The 16,738-nt window shown below is 50.4% G+C and overlaps 1 protein-coding gene and 2 long non-coding RNA genes across 12 annotated transcripts in view; 1 reads left to right on the top strand and 2 right to left on the bottom strand.

Annotated features, from left to right (window-relative positions):
• The window catches only part of Trak1 (trafficking kinesin protein 1), a 154,904-nt gene that overhangs the window by 41,187 nt on the left and 96,979 nt on the right, over positions 1-16,738 (top strand). Inside the window, exon 1 of one of the 3 annotated variants that reach the window (XM_039081653.2) lies at positions 3,180-3,623. The exons of the other annotated variants lie outside the window; for them this stretch is intronic. The gene's annotated coding sequence lies outside the window, so the exon portion shown is untranslated. Of the gene's footprint in view, positions 1-3,179; positions 3,624-16,738 lie in introns of those variants that run through there. 3 annotated transcript variants of the gene reach the window in all.
• Positions 119-2,079, bottom strand: LOC120094301 (uncharacterized). Its single transcript, XR_005488590.1, has 3 exons — positions 1,738-2,079; positions 1,301-1,397; positions 119-523 (listed from the first exon to the last, which is right to left on the bottom strand). It is a non-coding gene; the product is annotated as an uncharacterized LOC120094301 (long non-coding RNA).
• On the bottom strand, positions 6,205-16,408 carry LOC120094300 (uncharacterized). Of its 8 annotated transcripts, none has more exons than XR_005488583.2 (6): positions 15,676-16,408; positions 15,420-15,585; positions 14,865-14,966; positions 14,502-14,598; positions 10,978-11,335; positions 6,205-9,612 (listed from the first exon to the last, which is right to left on the bottom strand). It is a non-coding gene; the product is annotated as an uncharacterized LOC120094300 (long non-coding RNA). The 8 variants fall into 8 exon arrangements; XR_005488586.2 differs by having other exon boundaries at positions 10,978-11,067; positions 11,147-11,335; positions 15,420-16,408; XR_010054521.1 differs by having other exon boundaries at positions 8,756-8,884; positions 10,978-11,067; positions 11,147-11,335; positions 15,420-16,408.

Genomic DNA, 16,738 nt, shown 5'->3' on the forward strand with positions numbered 1-16,738 from the left:
GCTCCACCTGTGCGGGGGCTTTGAGTTTGCAAGAGTGGATTGTTGTGTTTTGGAGGGATTAATTTCTAAGAAGGCAAAGAAGGGAACTGGATCCTACTTTGTGGAGAAGGGTGTGTGCTTGTTTAAACAGGGCTAGTCCAGGCTCACTGAGGGGCAGATGTGCCTGTTAAGATCTGAGAATACTGAGGCTCTCATGAGGGACGAAGTGAAGACCTGGAGTTCCTTAAGACTTAGTTTTTATTTTTATTTATGTCCCTGTGTGCATATGCGCGTGTGAAGGCAGTGCCACAGAAGCCAGGAGACATCAGTCCCACTGGAACTGGAGTTTGCAGGGGTCTCCAGCTGGCTGATGTGGGGGCTGGGACTTGAACTCTCCAGCCCTCTGGAAACACATCTTAACATGACACACAGGCACGCCGTTGTCTCATTGGCTGATCAGTCCTTCTCAGGCAATCTCACCAGCTTCATTTTGGGACTGAAATACCATGATCTCAGCGCATTCCTGGACTTATGTGAATGGATCCTGTGAAAACCGGGATTCTTGCTTCAGAAGGCTTGGGGTTTGACCTAAAGTTTATTGTGTTTGTTAAACTCACTATTATGCTGTAATTTTGGTTTAATAGAAAAGTCAAGAGTACAGACAGTTCCCATGGACCCATGACCCAGCCTCCCGTAATGCTAACATCTAGTATAACCACTGATCTCAGCTTTTCAAGAGCCACGGGTGTACCTGTACCCAGACGTGCACACTGAGCGTGAGGCCAGCAGCCCTTGCATCTGCCAGACCCTTGGAAGTCCTCACCCTCACCTCCTGGGTCCAGCATGGACTGTGGCTGAGGACAAGGCTGTCAGGGAGCTGCTTTGGAGCCAGTGGTGCAGGCAGGAGATTCGAGGACAGTCAGCTGTCTGGAGAGCCCTGGGGTCATGTGAACCCAGTGCCACTTGAACTTTATTTAGTGGACAATTGGCCTGGGATGCTTAATATAGACTTCCCGGCTATCATGTGAGAATTCCACTCGGCCCCAGCACGAGGACGAGGAGGTTAGGAATGCTCGCCTCTGCTGGTGTCCTGCAGGGTCACTTGTTTTCCATCTCCGTTGTGGACCAGAACATCAACAGTAAATGCCAGATCGCTAATGTGACTCAGGAGCAACCAGACCGCCCATCTGTCCGTCTGTCTGTCTCCACACCCCATACCCACCCATTCATACATCCCGTCTGTCCATGCACTTACCCACTGTGCTGGCTAGTTTTATGTCAGCTTGATACGAGCTAGAGCCATCTGAGGAAGGAAACTCACCTGAGAAAAATACCTCCATAGGATTGGGCTTCAGGCACGCCTCCAGGACAGCGGTTCTCAACCTGTGGGTCAAGACCCCTTCGGCAAACTTCTTTCTCTAAAATAGTTACATCATGATTCATGACAGTAGCAAAGTTACAATTATGAAATAGCAACAAAAACAATGTTATGGTTGGCGGGGGCTTACACGTTATGAGAGACTATATTAAAGGGTCACAGCGTGAGGAACGTTGAGGACCACTGCTCTATGCCGTAATGTCTATGGCCCCTGCATCAGCTCCTGCCTCTAGGTTCCTGCTTGATTCGAGTTCCTGTCCTGGCTTCCTTCAGTGATGAACAGGATGTGGAAGTGTAAGCCAAATAAACCCTTTCCTCCCCAAGTTGCTTTGGTCATTGTGTTTCATCACAACAATGATCACACTAAGACACCTACTCACCCATCCACCTTCGGGGTCTGTCTGTCCGCCCATCCATCCATCTGTCCGTCCTTTCATCTTCCCCATCCACCCTGCTGTCCCTCTGTCAGTTTTGTTGTTGCTTCACTCAGTAATGCTTGCTTTCTCTTATGAATGGTTCAGTTCTCTGGAAAACGGTTATTGAATTCAAATGAAGGTCGCCCTTGGTGCTCTGGAGGGAACCTCCCCACTTCCAGGGCTCTGTGACTCCATCCTTGGAGAATGCAGCCCTCACTGTGAAAGTGTAAAACAGCTGCTCCTGACTGGGGCTGCTCAGCTGGGAGAAAGTGAAGCTCCGGGCAAAGTCAGAGTAGAGAGGGGCCCTGCTCTGGGCGAGGCAGGAAGTGGGTAAGGTTTGGACAGTGGGGCTGTGGCTCAGCTGTTAGGATGCCCACTTGCCGTGGTAGAAGAGGACTCTCCTAGAGTTGGGAGCAGCCTCTGCCATTCATTTGATGGATGTCTCTTGGTTCCTTGGTGTGACAGAGAGGTGCCAGGGCATTGGGTCCATTTGGCTGAGGATACATTGAAATTAATATTTTCAGTCAATAAAGTACTGGCTGCTCAAATATGAGCACTTGAGTTCTTTCCCGGCAATCACATAAAAAGACAGGCATGATGGCGACACTAGTTACACACCTCGTATACAGCGTGTGATGCCGAGGAAACTTGACCTTTGAGGAACAGCCCTTCTGAGGTCTGCTTATGCTGGTGTCACTGACCATGCCACCTCGTTACTTGTGAAACATGGGTTGTGCCCGTCTTGTCCCTGTGGCTTTAAACAAGGTATTTTGCTGCTGAGAAAGTGTAGTCTGTCCAATTCCAGATCTTTAACAAAGACCGCTTAGTCTGCTGCAAAATATAATTTCCCCCAATGAAAGGTTTGCTTTACAGGAAAACAGTATGTGGTGGTCATCCCCTGTCCCTTGCCCTGCCTGGACTTCACTGCGGTTCCTCCTGAGGAGCTCTGTGCCCTTCAAACTGCACAGCTCGAGATAGGGGTGTGCTGCAAGGGGGTGTGTAGCACACGCTCACCCCTGGACTCTCAACCCTAGTAACCATTTTGGGAGACGGTTGACGTTGTTCCTTGAGTGACCGTGGAGACAGGATCTTATGGTGTTGCCCAGGCTGGCCTCAAACTCATGATCCTCCTGCCTCAGCATCCTAGGTGCTGAGACTATGGGTGTGTGCCACCACACCCAACCTTCCTGGTTTTTAGAGCTGGAAGATATATTTTATGGTTAAGAAACTCAAATAAAGGTCACACTGGCTGTGAGTAGGGCGGTCATGGTGAGGCAGGGTTTCCCACCGACCAGGGCTCAGCAAATTTACCATTGAGCCAGACTTTTTCCACCCTTGTTGTACATAAAACTTACAGAGACAGCCATACCCACTGATGTACTTGTCAGTGGCTGAAGGGATGGGCCTCTCTTCTGAGTGGCTACCTTCCAGAGGGCTATCGGAATAGCAAGACACTCATTTTCGAAGCAAGTGTTTAGGGTTCCGGGACCTAAGGAAGGCCCAGCATGCCTTCTGGAGGGGCTGGGGTGTTAGGCCATGAAAATGTGGATCCTCTTACAGACAGGCCTATGAAACAGATGTTTGGATTTGCTGGATTACCCAGATGTAATTCCTGAGGGCTCTAGAATGTTCCTGGCTGGAATCTGAAGAGCTGAGTTGTGATTCCAGACTCACAGGCTCAGAGGAGGGTTGCCTGGTGGTGATGTCATCCCGGGAAACAGGCCCTGGCAAAGGCAAACAGCTCAGGCAGTTTAGGGACTTCCTAAAATAACCAAGCTGAAGTGTTTGCACTAGACTTCCTGGAGGTGAAAGGCTCTTCTGAAAATGATCTAAGGATGCGTCAGATAACGGTAGGGGCGCACTTCAAGGGTTAAGTGCCCGTGCAGTTCTTTCTTTTTTGCGTTTGATTCTGATTTGAGATGTCTGAACGCAGAGGGGGTTTTGAAGCTGTGTCTTCTCACAGCCCCGTGGCTCTGAGTGATCCTGGCCCCACGCCACACAGGCTGTGGCTTTCTTGTGTGTCAAAGCCCAAGCTTTCCTGTAACTCACTAAGGGAGCCTCTCTCAGGGGGCTGTGTCTCAGACAGCATTTCCATGGTGGGTCATTTACCTACTTGGTAAAGACCAAGGTCTTTTTAACAGAGGACAGGAGGCCTGGCTGCCTTGGGTGGATTACACAGTGCAGTATTGCCTTCTAGAGGTGACCAGCCTGCTGAGATCTGCCCTGCCTGCTCCCTTCTGTTATCAGAAACTGTTTGCACTCAAGCTTTAAGGATTTGCTTACTCCTGCCCCAAACACACCCCCTGCCTCTCCAACTAATGCCCCCTGCTGAACAGAAAAAAGGAAAATCTGTTTGTAAGGCGCACGTTTACACTGTTTACACAATGTATAATATGTACATTAGTGTGCATGTATACTAGAGTATATTCACCAAGCGCGTCCATGATTTCAGCATCGGCTCCTACCCGCTACCGAACTCAGGAATTCTTTGAAGTTTATTTTTCTTTAGAAATCTCTTAGCACCAGCACAGAGAATCACAGGTTTAAGCATCTGGGCTGTTAGTCCTTCTGAATAGCTCACTGCTTTGATGATTAAGTTGGTCTCTTGCTGCTTCCGATTTCAGGGTGACTTATTTTAATTTCTGAGATCATATGAAACATTAATATGATCTCTAGTCCAGAGTGTAGCAAAAGAGGTGGCCCCATACCCTGTTCATCCCTTCACCCTAACTCTGCCCAGTTGTCAGTTCATCACTGCTCAGGTGTCAACGTCGCTGCTTACGTTTTGCTTTCGTGTCAGCATTGCTGCTTACGTGTAACATTGCTGCTTATGTCATTGCTTACCTGTCAGCGTTGCTGCCTATGCATTAGCATCACTGCTGCCTATGTGTTAGTGTTTTTTAGTTTTCTTGCACAGAGGACAAGTTGCAGGAGTCAGGTCTCTCCATCTCGTGGCTTCCAGGGATCAAGCTCACATCCTCAGGCTTGGCAGACGGTTGAGGCTAACAGTCTCTCCGGCCCCAGCAGATGGCTTATTATTCCTTCATTATTAACTCAGCCGCACCCGCAGGTCACAGGACTTTTCCATTATCAGTGGAAAATGATATCAGGGAAAAAATATGACAAAGTCCCCCGCAAGTGTTCTCAGATTTATTTATTTTATGTGTAGGAACATTTGCCTGCTGGATATAATGTGTACCACAGGCCAGATGAGGGCCCCGGGTCTGGGACCAGAGTTACAGATAGATATGAGCTGAGAATGGAACTTGGGTCCCTTAACCTGAGCCATCTCTCCAGTCCTTTAACAAGATGACTCAGAATGGTGCTCTTTAAACCCACAGCACAGGGAGTAGCATGGTCTAATGTTAAAAATGTTTTCTGCCTTTTTATTAACATCTTATCCTGCTTCTTAGTATCTGAACTTGGTAGTAATGTGTAGAATTTTATTTTCTCACCTATCTTCTGCCTGGCTATTGTTTATGGACATTGGAGGACTTTGCCATCTGTTACTTTGTTTTATCTCTGTGTTTCCAGCTCTGTGATTGTATCTATGGATGGTTACTCTTGTTTCTCCTCCTCCTCCTCCTCCTCCTCCTCCTCCTCCTCCTCCTCCTCCTCCTCCTCCTCCTCCCTCACCTTCCTCCCCTCCTCCCCCTTCTCTTCTTCTTATTGTTATTATTATTATTACCATTATTACTATTATTGGTCTTGTTTTTCTTTTTTGAGACATGTTTTCATGTAGCCTAGGCTGGCCCCTGCTCTTTAGCTGAGGATAATCTTGAACTCCTGATCTTCCTGCCCCCCACCTCTCTAGTGCTGGGCTGACGGGTGTGAGCTACCAAGTCCAGTTTTTCCAGTGCTGAACAGTGAACCCATAGTCCCATGGTTGTGCTAGTGCCCTGCCACAGAGCTACATCCTTAGCCCTAAGTTCTTCATTTGCAAAAGTTAGCAATTCATGGAGGGGGTGTGTGTGTGGAGCATCTGGATTTGTACAAAGTGTGAGCAGCTGAGTGTGGCTGCAGTCCCTCTGAGCAGGGGTCAGAGTGGGCTCCCTGTCCTTGATGCCTGGGGAGTGCTTGTGCCATGAGCACTCTGTGGCCTGGGGATGACCCAGTCCTCCCTGCTTAGCATCCCTCCTTTCTGGCTGTTGTTTCTCCCTGCCATTTTTACTGTAGTGCCTGTGCAGTGCTGGCTCAGGCTGCATAGCCCAAGGCTGTCCTGGAAGTGTGTGGTTGAGGCCAGAGAGCCACAGTGACTGTGTGGGTGTCGCTGTTCGTTCCCAGCTGTGCTGTTCATTTCAGTAACAAAGTAACTTTCTAACTTTTAGGGCTGACTGAGCTAAGCCGGTGCCTCCTTAACTCCTGGAATCCCTGGCTTTTCCCTGTTTCCTGGGTCTTCCCTGTGCAGCAGCTCTGGGCTTCTGAGTCGTCTCAAGTTCTGCTTTAGATTAAATACTGAAAGTGGCTGAAAAATCCTAAGCTATTGGCTCCCCTTCTTCCAAGATGCCCTTTGAATGGGGCTCTAGAATGTTCTTCCTTTGCCATTTGCCAGAATCTGTTCCTGTAATCCAAAGAAGGCCCACTGGCCTCCCTGGGGCTTCATTTAGAGCCAGTAAGTTAGGGAGATAATTACCCCCATACCCACCAGGGGGACTTTTGTGTAGTGGTTTGCGCATAATCAGAGAGGTCTGTGTGCAGAATGGTGAGGTATTTTACTGGGTGTGCACTGTCTGTGGGGAGGTGGTGTAGCCGTGCTGGGTTGCTTCCTCTCAGTGTATCCGACACTGAAGTCATAGCAGAGTGTAGCTTGTGTTTCCATAGCTGTGGAATCTGTTTTGAAAAACACCAGGCTGGGATTCCACTGTAGTTCAGGCACATTGGGGGCCAATGTGCTAATAAATACAAGTTTTAAAACACACTCCTTTGGGTAGCTATGTGGGAAACCTTCTGTTCCTCCCATTTTTAGCCTTAAATTATGTGGAATTCTGTGAAGTATTGAGTGTGGAGGGCGCTTGCCTGACAGTCACTCAGGAAGCCCCTCCGACATTTCCTGCTGTGACAATGCATGCACCATTGATTGCTGGAATTGTAATTGACCTGTCACACTTGGACTGGGAGGCTGGGGTGGCTTTTTTTTTTTCAACAGGGGCAGGCATAAAGATGAATCATTGAAGTTGTTGTATAAACATTGAGTTTACTGTGTTCTAAGCACCGAGGGCCCAATGGTGACCTAAAACAGTGGAAGCGAACCTTTTAAAACCTTCGAGAGGATTTTATCTCTGGGTTAGCTGCAGAACTGTCACTTATGGAGCACCTACTGTATACTTATCTCACTTATTCCTCGTAGCACCCCCTGCTGTTTGGCTTCGTTGCTCCTTGCTTTATGGAGAGGAACCAGGGTTCAGTGGCTTCCTTGGGATCAGCGGTCAGGGGTGAGCGGAAGCGCCTTGGGAAATTAGTGTGTGGTCCAGTGCCGGTGGAGAGGAGCCCTGCTCATGGCCAGGGATGGCGTGGGTGGGGTAGACATGTGACTCAGCAAGAGAGAGGAGAGGGCTGGAGTGTGGGATTGGAAGCCTACCAAGGCCCTAATAAGGAGGGGGTCACAGAGGCCGTGGGTGTGGCTCTGTGGGCGGGGATAGTGGTGACATAATTGTGCCTGGCAGATGGTGAGTTACACTGGTCTAGGTTTCTAGGTCTTACTTGTTAATCGTTCTTTGAGAGTGTCATGCAACCTGTTTTGATTGTATTGATCTCCCCCTCAACTCTCTCCAGATCCATCACCCCTTCCCAGCCCACCCAACTCTATGTTCTTTTTTAAAAGAAAACTTCAAGATTACTTTGTGCCACCCAACCTGCTGATGTGTGTGGCCTTCCGCTGGCACATAGCCAACAGCTACAGAATTAGAGAAAGCTGCCTCCCCAACTCCCAGAGCTAACAGTTGCCGACAGCTCCATGGCTAGGGGCTTGTGTGCCCGACTCCCCTCTCTGTGCTGGGATATTGTCCGGCTTGGACTTGTATAGGTTTGTACACGATGCTTCCACTGCGGCCAGCTCGAGTGCACATCTGCCTGCCACAGCCAGAGACTGACTTGTAGCCAACACTGCCTTCGGCTGCCATATTTTTCCAGCTCCTTCTTCTGCAGCGACCCTGAGCCTTGGGCGCTGGGGAATGTGTGTCATATACATGTTCCCTTAGGGCTGAGCTCTCGACAGTCTCTTATTCTCCGGGTAGTTGTATCTCACTGTGTTAATCACTGCCTGTGGCAGATAGAAGCACAGCAGGTGAGGGTCGAGAGATGCTCTGACCTGACTGTGTGTGTGTGGTGAAGTTCTGTGTCTCCTGCTAATGTAGACAGACACACCATGCCCCATGCTGGTTTGTGAGCTGCGTTTTCACACTGAGCCTGTGCTTGACATCTGTTCTTGGTGACCCAGTTTCTCGGTGTTGCCATCAGAAGGCACATGGATGAGAGGGACACGTTGTATTGTGTGGACTGACTGTGTCTTATTTAATTGAAATCTGTAATAGATGCTATGTTTCCTTCTCTTAAATGTACACACATGCTACGAGGAAAGTTAGGGCTCGATGTGAGGTTCTGCTTTTCCTTAGAAAATAACTAGCTGCAAAATTACTTTTAAAATGTCTGATTTATTTTATGTATATGAGTGTTGTGTGTGTGGTGTATGTGGTGTAGTGTGTGTACGTGTGAAGTGTGTGTGTGAAGTGTGTGTATGTGTGTGTGTGGTGTAGTGTGTGTGTGAAGTGTGTGTGTGCATGTGGTGTAGTGTGTGTGTGTGTGGTGGAGTGTGTGTGTGTGAAGTGTATGTGTGTGTGTGTGTGTAGTGTGTGTGTGTGTGTGTGTGTGTGTGTGTGTGTGTGGTGCGATAACCTTGGAGACCAGAAGAGGGAATCAGATCCTCTGGGACTGGAGTTACAATGGAGTTACAGGAGTTACTGGGTCACCATGTGGATGCTGGTGTCTTAGTTAGGGTTTTATTGCTGTGAACAGACACTATGACCAAGGCAACTCTTCTAAGGACATTTAATTGAGGCTGGCTTACAGGTCAGAGTCCCAGTCCATTATCATCAAGGTGGGAACATGGCAGCACCTAGGCAGGAATGGTACAGGAGGAGCTAAGAGTTCTACATCTTCATCTGAAGGCTGCTAGCAGAAGACTGGCTTCCAGGCAGCTAGGGTGAGGGTCTTAAAGCCCACACCCACAGTGACACAGCTACTCCAACAAGGCCACAACTACTCCAACAGGGCCACACCTTCTAATAGTACCACTCCCTGGGCCGAACATATATAAACCATCACATGTGGCTTCTCTGGAAGAGCAGCTGGTGCTCTTAACTGATGAGCTATCTCTCTATCCCTGTGGGATTGCTTTTGATATAAAAGCTCCTGAACGTCACTGAAGTAAGCAGCACAGGTTAGTTAGGAATGAAAAAATGCCAGGGTGACAGTTTTGACTGTTATTGCTATTTTCCTGATAACTTAAACATATTTATTCATTTATTTATTTTCTTGTGTGTGCATATATATATGGGGGGAGGCAGTATGCAGGAGCACATAACACGTGTGGAGCTCAGAGACCAACTCTTGAGATCGAACCCAGGTCATGAGGCTCTCCCGCAGGACCTCGGTGAGCTGAGCCATCTTGCCAGCCTGTATATTTTTTCTGGTAACTTCTGTCATTGAATCTGCTTTAGCAAAGTTTTGTACTGTTTGCCTTTAGCTTTTGGGTGTGAAAAAAACATAGTTTCCTTGCGCGCGCGCTCACTTGAGAAAGCTGTTTTCCACGTAGGGTGGTTCTTTTTGTTGTCCCAGCATGCTCTGAGAAGTTACACACACACGGTAAAGAGGAATGAGAGACTTGTAGATGTTTCCTTCATATGCCACAGGCTGTGGTTGTCATAGTGATTTAAAAAAAAACTTACCAAGCACACATGCACATGATTTAAAAAAATTATTTACATGCACGCTCGTGAAGTACACATGGGCTTGCACATGCGTTTGTATGTCTCAGTGTGTACAGCACACTCAGGACAACTTGGAAGAATCTGTCCTCAAGGGATTGAACTCAGGTCTTCAGGCTTGGCAGCAAGCACCTTTACCCCTGAACCCTCTTGCCCTGCCTGGGCCATAGAGTTTTTAGTTTCTTAAGACTGTGCAAATGACCTCCAACCTCAGTTTTTTTTTTTTTTTTTTTTTTTTTTTTCCCCAGAAGCCACTGGGAAGAGAATAGGCTTGCCCTCCTTTGGTTGCTGTGAATTCAGGGTTGACAGTGCCCCCACCTGGCAGAACCCGGTCTTGACATGGTGCATGCAGCCTGTGTATGCATTTTTGTTGGTGGGGCCCTTGTGAAGTCGTTGATGATGTTGTGTTTGAGAGTTTCAGTACATTAAAGGCTGCATGGTGGACAGCTGCTCCTACCCTCTCCTAGCCCCATCCCATGTTGCTGGGTGTGTCCGCCCTTTGGAGTTGCTGCGATCCTTTTGTCCTGGGATTTGAGGCTAAGTAGCTACTGGGTGTGGTTGATGATTAACTTTAGGCCTATATTGGAAGAGCAGATGTGACACCCCCTCCCTGCCATGCCAACTTCTCATAAATGTTGGCCTGCATCCTGGGATTCAGTGTCCCTTCTAAGCAATGATTCCTACAAGGTAGACTGCAGTATTCCACAGCCGAGGTCCCCGAGCCCAGGGCCGAACATTTTTTCAAGATAAAGGCTTTCCAGCCTAGCGTCTCAGGTGTCCCACAAGCACTTTGCAGGAGTCTGGGACGAGGTAATCATTCTTGCCATCTCCCTCCCAGCTCTAGCCAGCCTCCAGGTTCTTCCTCCAATCCTGCGATGTGAAGGGTTTAGGATATGGCTTTCTGTATGTAGCTTGCCTTTGGGCCTGACATATTATCACTGTGCCGGGCCTCTTACAACCTCTTCCCTCTTGCTGCCTGCCAGGCTGGCCTTGTGCCCCTCGATTGGCAGGATTAAATGTCCAACAACTACAGCGTCACCCTGTCAGCCAAATGTGCAGGAGAAGCCCCTCTGTGGGGTCCCTGAATGTAGTCTCTGCTGCCTATGCTAGACTGTGAGCGCTGGCTCTTGGGGGCCAATAGCCAAATTTTGAATTTCCTGCCCAGCTTCTAGGCGTCAGTGACACATGTCTGTCCTGGGCCAGAAGGGCTTGCCTCACTAACCTTGCTCTGTGTTGGAAGGCTTGTGAAGGTTCCACTGCAGAAGAAAGAGGAGAAGCTGGCCGCCTCAGGCTCTGTGGCTGGACGGCCTCCCTGAAGGAGAGAGAGGGAGCTATTTATGGTGCTTTAAAAAAATCTGCTGTTGCAGCTAAAAGAGGGATGGGAGCCTTACGTAAGGCTGAGCTGCTCCAGGTCTGGTCTCATTTTCTCCCTTATTTTGGGAGACAGAGTCGAGGCTGTGCTGCTCTGGCCTCTCAGCTGCAAGAGAATTATTCTTGGACCATAGGGGCAGCACCTCTCATTCATGAAACCTTGATGGATCAGTGGATCAGTCTTTCGTGTTGGGGAGATTGCTTCCGTGCTACAGGAAGATGGAAAGGAGATCTGGGGTTAGGGTTGGATTTGGTCATAGTCACTCCCTTTGTTGTTCTTGAGTTTGGGGGAACTTTCTTTAAGTGATGTTGGCTGCTTTATTATCTGGGGGAGGTAAGCTTTCCAGAGCTAGAAAAAGGCATGGCTTTAAAGTGGCACTGAGGCCTGGGGAGGCGACTCAGCCAGCAAAGTGCATGCTATACAAACAGGGGGACCAGAGTTTGATCACCTGACACCACGGGTATGGTGGTAAACCAGGGAGGCGGAGACATAGGCACTGGGGTTGGCCTGGCAGCCATGCCACAAGCTCCAGGCCAGTGAAAGAGACTCCATATTAAGGAAGCAGGTGGCATTTCTCAGGCCGACACCCAGAATTGATCTCCACATGTGTGCACACATGTGTACCCACACTCATACATACATGTGTTCCTGCACACACAAAACCATGCACACATGCATGCATAATTCAATAACTGACTTGAGGTGCTGGGGGCCCAGTAGATAAAGTGTTCTCTGACGATCACAAGGCTCTGAGTTCAGATCCACAGAGCCCGTGTGTGAGCCAGCCATGGTGGCAGGAGCCTGTAGCCTTCCATAGCAGATGTGGAGACAAATGAATTCCTGGCGGTCTCTTGCTGCCCAGTCTAGTTGCAATGGTGAGCTCTAGGTTAGCAAGAGACCCTTCCTGTCCCTACAGGAGACAAATAAGTAGCATTAAGCCTGGTGTGGTGGTGCAGGCCTGCTGCCTCGGCACTTTGAAGGCTGAGGCAGGGGGATTATGAATTCCAGCCCAGCCGGAGCTATAGAGTGAGACCCTGTTTCAAAGAACCAAAGAGTGACATTGATTTCATGTGTACACATCTGTGGGCTGGGGGTGGGACAAAGCACTCTATTGATTGTGTGGGGTGTGTGTGTGTGTGTGTGCACATCTGTGGGATAGCGGTGGGCACGGGCACTCAGGACAGCTACTACATATGACTGTCCGTCCTTGTGCACGGCTGTCCCGAAGTCTTCCTAGCAGAACCTGTAACAGTGTCCGCCTGACCTCTACTGTCCTTCTCTGTTCCTTCAAAGGGTCCAGAGACCCTCGCAGCAGTCACAAGAAGCCCCAGGAACTGTTACTGAGACTGTCACCTCCTCCGCTTCTGTGCCTTGGCCACCAGGATGATGCTTCAACCTCCTTTCTCTCCCTTCCTCTCTCCCTCCCATCCCTGCTCCTGTGTGTGTATGGTGGGGGTTGGGGAACAGAGACCAGGTCTCTGGCAGTGGTGGGCAAGCCCTCCACCCTGCTAAGCTAGATCAGCAGCTCCCTTGTCTAGATAGTTTCGCTAAGTGTGTGACTCAAGCTGGGCCCCAATTCATCCTCCTGCCTCAGTTCCTTAAGCGCTGGGATTACAGGCCTGCAGCATGGAACCTGCCAGCCACTTTGACATCCAGAGGGAGTTGTCTGATGTGGGTTCCTCACAACTTGGTCACAGGATGCCCTGCCTTGGTGCTGCTTAACCTTGATGGTGTCTGCACAGGCTGACGTTTCCTGAGGAGTAATGCTTCTTAGCCCTCCACCTGCCGTGGCTCAGGATGAGCCCTGAACGTGCTCCTGACTTCCCCACGCCTTTCTACACCCTCTCACCACGAGGAGGGTTCTATCGAGAACAAACTGTAAACTGGCTTGTGAACAGGATGGTTAGCATCCTGTGTGCAGCTGAGCCTCGACTCTGGGGTGAGTCTTGGGTATTGTGAGCACCCCCATTAGTTGATGGCTTCCTGGCCACCATGCTCTTCACCCCACCTGACTGTAACTCATCTAACGGCTCCTGTTCCACCGTTCAGTGTTGGCATGCCGGCTCCCACTGGCCACTTGCTGTGGAGCCAGAGGACTCATGGGAGTGCCAGGAAGGTCATCAAAGGTCAGAGAGTGGTAAGAGGAGGAGTTATGGGAGGCCCTGGCTACTGGAGCACCACATCCCGGCTGACTGGACAGGTGTAGTCCCTTTGATCCTTTGATCCTGCTATGGCGGGGATGCCATCTTATAGATCCAGGGCTGTGGGAGCAGAAGGGTTGGTTGTGAGCGGTCACATGGTGTTCCCGACTCTCCTGTAAGTACAGCACCACTCAACCTGAGCAGCCCCTTTGGATCCACTGGAGCGAGGCTCTGCTTCTTGGCAGGTCGGTTGGCTTCCCTGAGCCCAGATTCTTGTGAAGAAAGCAGATGCTAATGCAGCTGGCCCAGTAGGTGACCAGCCTTAAACACGGCCACACATTCCGGGCAGTAGCTCATCTTCCAATGGCTGCCTGTACAAGTTAGCCTCTCCACCTCCAGCAGCTGACAGTAACAACAGTGGCAACTGAGGGAGGCGCCATCCGGACGCAGCCGGACACAGCCGGACACAGCCGGACACAGCCATCATGGCTGCTGGAGGCCCCGAGAGTCCCGTACCCCACCCCACCCCCCTACACACACCCCAGGGACATCCGCTGAGATAAAGCCAGGTTCCTGGCTACTTAACAGAAAGGAATCTGAGGATGAATCAGGGTGAAGCAAGTGAGGGAGTCAGAGAGAACACATGCTTCAAGGGAAAAATGAGATGGGATAGAGGGAGGGGGAGGGGCAGGGGGAGGGGGAGGGGCAGGGAAGGAGGGAGATGAAGGGGCACAGGAGCAGTGTGGTTAGGAAAAGCGTGCTTCTATCGCTATCACAATATGTATATATGTATATGAATATATGTGTGTATATATATATGTGTGTGTGTATATGTGTGTGTTATATGTATATATGTGTGTGTATATATGTATGTGTGTGTGTGTGTATATATATATATATATATATATATATGAACTTCCCAAGAAAGCCACACCTAGGTGTCTTTAGAGGGGTGTGTGTGTGTGTGTGTGTGTGTGTGTGTGTGTGTGTGTGTGTGTATTTATGTTGTTCAATGGATTCAGTGCAGTTTGTTCATTTCAGTGTCCCTGTCTGAGGCGTCTTTAGAGACACACGTTATTGCTGGTGGTTTTGGCCTTTCCGCATGCATGGCTGTGCCGAAGTTTCTTGGCCCAGCCGGCAGGAAGGGTGACCTAGATCCCAGGGCGAGGAGCTGTTCCCCTACCCATCCCCTACCCACGTCCCTTTGTATCCCCTGCCATGATCCTGCCTCACCCTGTGTGTGCGCTGGCCCCAGGTGGGAACCAGGACTTTCAGGGACCACCCTCCACACATGGCCTGCAGACTGACTGGCCTTCTTGGGGGCTTGTTTCTAAATTAGAAATGAGAAGACAGGTTCAGTGTGTGTCCAGCTGCTCCCGCTCCCCCCCCCCCCGCCCAGAAACCCCCTACCACCCTGGCGACTCTAGGCCTTTCCACTACCTCCTGTCCCCCCCACCCTGTCGTGGCTTCACAAATGCAGGTGGCACCCCCATATCGTAGAGACCCCTCAGAAGCCCTGGGCTGCAGCCAGGAGGTGGTAGCTGAGGGGAGACTTCATCCCAGTGAAAGCTAGGAGGGAAGTGGACGGAAACTCACCAAACACAGGAAACAGATATTGGCTATAAAACATAAGCGGTTTCTCTGAGGTAAAGCTTACTCTGAATTCTCAAGGATCATCTGTGGATGTGGGGCAGACACCTAAGGATGAGGGAGAAATTCTTTGTATGATATTCTAGAAAAGGCAGGAATATTTGTGCCACTGCGTCTTCAGCCCCTGGGGTGTACGCTCCTCCTCCCCCGTGTACGCTCCTCCCCCTGGTGTATGCACCCCCGTACGCTCCTCCTCCCCGTATACGCTCCTCCCCCTGGTGTATGTACCCCTACCCCCCCCCGTACGCTCCTCCCCCTGGTGTACACTGCCCCCCCCCCTGAGTACACTACCCCCTGTACACTCCTCCTCCCCCTGGTGTATGCTCTCCCCCCTCCCCTCATCCCATACGCTCCTCACCCCTGGGTACGCTCCTCCCCCCCCCCCCCGTGTAGACTCCTCCCCCTCTCCTTGGTGTATACTCTCTGCCCACCCCCACCCCCATTCTTATCTTTCTGGCACCCCTTTGTCTGCCAAAATGGCCAGGCCGCAGAATTTCTCACTTCTGCAGAATTTCTCACTTCTCTGCTAACAGGGGTCCCGTCTTCCCGGGGCTCCCTAGGCTGCAAGTCAACCGCACAGCCCACATGGTATTTCCGCTATCTGGAGGGAAGCCCTGGCTCTGTGTGAGCCAGGCTTTGCTGAGCCCTCCAGGATCTTCTTCTGAGCCTGTTAGAGTGAGAGAAAGCTGGGAGACACAGCTTCCCACTGGTCCCCTCCGCTGCCTTTGTGTGGCCTCACTGAGCATTATTTCCTTACCTCTAAGTAGGGTTGGTGACTGCCTTGGGCTAAGAAGAGTTGGCCACACAGGAAGGTTAGTGTCTCTTCCTCTTCCGTAGTGGCCAGTGCTCCCTGGGAGCTCCAGAAGGGCCAATAGTGGCCCAGTTGCGTGGCTGTGCGCTACCATAGAAAGACGTTTGAAATGTAATTTTAGGGACATACAAGGCTCACTTTCTTGGGCAGTCTGAGTAATTTCGAGGGTGATTGATATGTTTATAAAAAGATAAAGGGAGGGGGATATGTTCTATGGAGGTGTGGTGACACCTGCGGGGGAAGGGGGTGCCTCTGTGCGCCCATGCTGAGGCTTCCCTTCCCCCTGAGGGACCAGCCACACCATGGTATAGTATAGAATAGAGTTTATTCAGGGCATGGGAAGGGGAGTTAAGAGGGTGGTAGGGGCAGAGAAAGGAAGGGGGGGAACGAGTCATAAACACATGGAGAGAAGGGGGGAATGGGGAGAGAAGGAACAAAGCGGGTGAGAGAACAAGAGAGCAAGAGAGAGGAGGGGGGACAAGCAGCGCCTTTTATAGTGAGTCAGGCATACCTGGCTGTCTCCAGGTAACCGTGGGGCGGAGCTTAGAATGCTAACAGTGATGACAGGCATATGAGTTTGTTGTATGCATAACACAGGGTTGGTCTTCCTTGACCACATCTGTGTTATCTGCCTCACAGTCTCGGATGTGAGCAGAGGACGGCTGGTCTCAGCCACCTGCGGGGACCCAGCCTGTGTCTCAGCAGCTTCCTCTTCCTGTCTCCACAGACGGTGCCTGGGGCTGCTGGAACCTGTGCCCTACGCAGCCTCAGACCAGCTTTCCTTTCTGCTTTGTGCGTACATGTGTGAACATGTTCCACACTTGTGATCCGTCCATCTCGGCCTCCTCAGCACTAGGATTGTAGGTCCCACCACCTGACTCTATATGAGTGCTAGGGGTGGAACTCAGATCCTCTGAAGCCATCCAGCTCCTTTCCCAGGCCCTGGCCTCTTCTGGGGTACCGTCCTGGCTGTTTGCTTATTTTTGCTTTTTGAGTTCTTAGAGATCTC

Source organism: Rattus norvegicus, chromosome 8, assembly GCF_036323735.1.
Source record: "Rattus norvegicus strain BN/NHsdMcwi chromosome 8, GRCr8, whole genome shotgun sequence".
NCBI classification, from domain to species: domain Eukaryota; kingdom Metazoa; phylum Chordata; class Mammalia; order Rodentia; family Muridae; genus Rattus; species Rattus norvegicus.